The following is a 4,545-nucleotide window of genomic DNA, read 5'->3' as shown; positions in this document are numbered from 1 at the left end:
TGGGATCTCTTCCAGAAAGCCTGAAAACTCCTATAATGAAAAAAATAAAAGAGCAGTCCAGAATATTACAATTGCCATGTTCTGCTCATGCCTGAATTAAGGTAGTGACCACCTTTCTGTTCTACAGCAATTCCAAAGCTTGAGATCCATCAGAAGGTGGATCAGAGGGGTTTGTGTTGTGCATGTATGTTAGTTTTAGTAGGTGTTGTGCTGCCTTACCTTTTATGTGTCCAGATTATTTGTTATCGTAGAAAACCTCATTCTACAACCTGCATAATCTGATTCGAATTGACTTTCTGCTTTTTCTTCCTCCTACAGGCCCTGCAGTAACTTTAACAACAGAATCAAAGTGAACTGCCAGAAACACCTCAAATATTGTTTTCCTGACAACTCAGCTCTTGGATCTTTTGCCAGCAGCACCACCAGGTAAGCACCAGAGTCAGCAGAAGGAAGGGGCCTTCTGGAGCGTGGTGGCTGACCTTGAGTCACTCCTGCTTTTGTGCAGAAGGGAATACTCCAAATTCCTTTTACTGCACACCATTATTTTTTTTTTTTCAAACTAGAGATTTTAACCTGAGATTAAATTGCAGAAGAACTGTAACTGCCTTATCATCAGCCTCCTGTGCTTTGCTTTCTCCTGACCTTTCTTTTCTCCCTGTGCCATTCCAGCAAGGTTGTTTTATCCCCAGGAGGCCTCTTCCCTTCCCTTCACTGTGAAGCTCCTCATCTGGAAATATTTGCTCTGGTAAAGTGCCAGCACTGCTCCAGAGGAGTCACTCACACAAATGAAAGACAGGGGCAAAATAAAATTCTTAATCCAAATTTAGGAGTGGATTAAGAGTTTGAGAACATACACTTTCCAAAATTCCTGTCCCAACACTGAACTAACAGTCCTGTTTTTCTTTAGCATAAAGATGGGAGTGCATCTTATATCACTTATATCTGTAAGCTCGAGGCTGGAACAGTGCTGGAAATCACTGAAAGCAAAAGAACAAAGTTAACCAACCTTTAAAGTTTCAGCACTTGACTTCCATGGCTCTCTTAGCATTTTCAACTTTTTAACAAGGTTCTCATTTAACTAGACCCCGAGAAGCCAAATTCAATTAGTTTGATTTACCCCAACTAGTAGAGAATATAGTCAGAATTTGGCTGCATTAGGCAAAAAATGTGTCATGGAAGTACAGAAAAGGCATTTCTGAGCATGAGAGTGCCACCAGCAACTGAACCACCTTACCAGAGAGTTCAGGCAGCTTCTCTTGGACATCTGGACCATGTAAGTCTATAAAATTCAAGACTCAGAAAAAAGCTGAGCCACTATTAAAAAAAAAAATAATTAAGATTTAAAATGTGTTCACAACACAAAAACCCCAGACCCCCCTTGATACACCTTGATGGGGCACCTGGAAGAGAGACTTGCCAGTGTATCTTCTAGGAAAAAGTGTTGTTCAGCTTTTAACTCACAAATAAAAGTGAAAAATCTGAGTGTGTTGTTTTTTATTAATACTCTTTAACTTCCCAAATATTCCTCCTCGATCCCATCTCTGATTGTTCCCACTGACAGCACAAACAGGGAGTGAGAAACACACACCACCAGCAGCACAGGGGGCAGGTTTGTCCATCTGAAATCCGGGATTTCATGTGCTTTGGGTAGTTCAGGTGCACTGTGAATCCTCTGCTGGAACGGCCAGGCCTTCTCCCAAGGGAATCCTGCTGAGCCTAAATCAGCAGGATTGGACAAGGAAGGATCTCCTGAGACTGCAAGTCCTAAAGTAAGTTCAGTCTCAACAACCCAAGTGCAGAGGGGCCTTCCTGATGGGCAGCTGAAGGGAGGGGCACATTCTTTGCCTCATTTTTGGCACCAGAAGGGTTTTTAAAGAGCACGTCAGTTGGGAGACAAACCCACTGAGTGGAGAGAAAAGGAGTAAGTTTAGGCAGACATTCCAGCAAATCCCAACAGCACCCCAGGAGTCTGGATCAGCAATAATCATTTACAGTGCTGAATGGACTGGGGGACAGTCTGGCCCCTCATCAGCACCAAGGTGAGTCCATCACCTCAGGCAACTTCTTCATCCATCATTTTCAGCATCTTTTCCTGGTTTTTACCCCCCCTTAGGCTCAAAATTTTCTTGCTTTCCAGTGCCAAGAACTCTCAGAAGTAACTAAAGCTTCCTGGAGAGATGAGCGTTTCTAAAGCTTTTTGTTGTTTTTTGCATAAATATTAGCTTTATTGGAAAATAGTTCACTTAAACCAATCAGATCAACACACACCAAATTATTCTAGTTTAAAAAAAAAGAAAAACCAAAAACCAACTAACCTAAAATGCTTTGGAAGAAAATCTGCTTCAGTTACAGTAGCAAACACATCATGGCAGCCTGAAACAAGTACCTGGGGTGTCTCCATCAGCTGACAATCCATTCATGTAAACACAGAAAACACCCCCAAATATTCGTATTTATCAATGTACCTGGAGTACACAGAACTGGTTTTTGTAAAATCTGTATAGAAATATGCACAAAACATTGGTTTACATATAATTACAAGTTATGTAGATGTTTATATGATGGTTCATGCTTTTTTTTTCTCCATATATTTCGATTTACAGAGTGTGCATTAGAACTAGAACTTCCTTAGATGTACATTGTAATTATTTTTTTTTTTTCCACATTCAGGATAACTGCACTAGAAATATGCACACACACAAGTCAAATCTTTCATGGTATCCAGAACTTTGCATAAGCTGCATTTTTAGAGCAGCTGCAGAGATCAGGGAAAGGCACCAATTTTCTTAAGAGAACAAGACAAGACCACAGTTAAATTTTTTAGATCTAAAAGGGAAGCAAAACCTAAGATCATAATGTTGTTACTCAGATAATCCATAAAAGTATCAAAATAACGCAACAATTCTTCTCTGAATCAACATAAAAAATACATTTTGGGTTTGTAGAGAGTTTAGGTCACATTCAGTTCTTCAGTGGACAACCCGACCGTGAGCCCCAGACCAACTTCAGCCTTCAGGGAAGGAACTTGTGTCACTTCACACCTGTGGGGTTTTGTTCCAAGATGTATTTGAACCCACTGTTGATGCCACCACACACCAGAGCCCGCTCAGTGCTCAGCCCTCTGACTCACGGGTATTTCTGGTGTCACGCTGTGGGTGAGATTGATTTCCATTTCCCCCCCCCCCCTTTTGATAACTTTATTTCTCTGCACAGTTTCTGATGATCTGTATTCTCTAACGCTGCAACTCGTGAGCCCTTTCATGTCCTTCCCAGATGTGTCCTTGAAATACTTCCATTATTTCACTTTTAACTGCCCATTTGAAGACGCTGTGGCCTTCGCAGGGCAGAACAAAAAGCTCCACGCGAGGGGAAGACATGGAAAAGCTTAAAGAGGAGCTTTAAGGAGAGAAAGAAAGGAGTTTTGGTAACTATTAACAGGTTTGGTAGGCTGTATTTTAAGTGCCAGCCATGCAGGGTTTGAGGAATTTTCTCTCCAAGGATCAAGTGCCAGCTCCACACAACGTCCGAGGGCAACACAAACTCGGGATGGCAACATTCGGGTCACAGCTAAATCCTACAGGAACACTGCTAACTCCTGCACTCCTACTGCCAAAGGAACACACAGCACAAAGGGAACCACGGTACCCACACTGCCAGGAAACACCTGCACACCTGCCCAGCCTCCTTTGACAGCTCTCGGGGAACGGCCACGCTTGGCGTCGTAGCAACAATCTGCAGATTGGACACCAAAGCGATGGGAAAACTTTGGGAGAGCTTGAACATCGACTGTTAGAAAACAGACAGGACATTACAGAGATGGGGAAGCCAGGACTGTACACAACCTCAGTGTTCACACTGCTCAGAAATCTGTGAAAATCAGTGAACTACAAAACTTTAGGTACAAAAATAACTGTAGATCTTGTCTACACGTGTTATTAACACGGACTATTATTAACTGCTTAGTCAAGATACAGTGCAATGCCTCTTTGAAATAAACTGCAAAGAGTCCAGAGGGAGAAAGAGCAAGAGTACCTCAGTCATTCCTGGCATTTCAGAGTAACAGAGCGTGGAATATTCATCCATGGAGGTAAGTCAGAACAGCTACTGCACTTCCAAACGGAGCCCAACTTAGTTCACGGTCACTTCAAGCACAGCCAAAGGCCTTGAGATGAGGCAAGCCAGAAGCAAGTTATCTAAAACCTCAAGGAACTCCTCCTACACCTTCAAATACAAATCTTAAATATGATCACAGCGTTTTCATCCAATAAAAGAATAAGCCGAAGAAAGAAAAATAAATGTAAACCAAGTTTATTTTGCTTTTAAGTAGTGTTCTTTAAGCACTACAGCATGGTAAACAATGTAAATTAGTATAAGTCATCTCAAAAGCCAGTTTTTTTTTTTGTTTGGTTTTTTTTTCCTTTTTTTTTTTTTTTTTTTTATTTTATGAGTTGTTAAAAAGATGCAGCCTATTCTAACAGGATAAATATTTTAACCATTTCACTTCGAGTTAATGAAGGCTCACAAATGAGCAACACTCCTCATTGA

The sequence above is a fragment of the Empidonax traillii genome, unplaced genomic scaffold, assembly GCF_003031625.1.
Source record: "Empidonax traillii isolate 1590-97213 ecotype Southwest subspecies unplaced genomic scaffold, ASM303162v1 scaffold854:size264813, whole genome shotgun sequence".
Taxonomy (NCBI): Eukaryota; Metazoa; Chordata; class Aves; order Passeriformes; family Tyrannidae; genus Empidonax; species Empidonax traillii.
The sequence above is the reverse complement of the archived record's forward strand: the minus strand, read 5'-3'. Positions refer to the sequence as shown.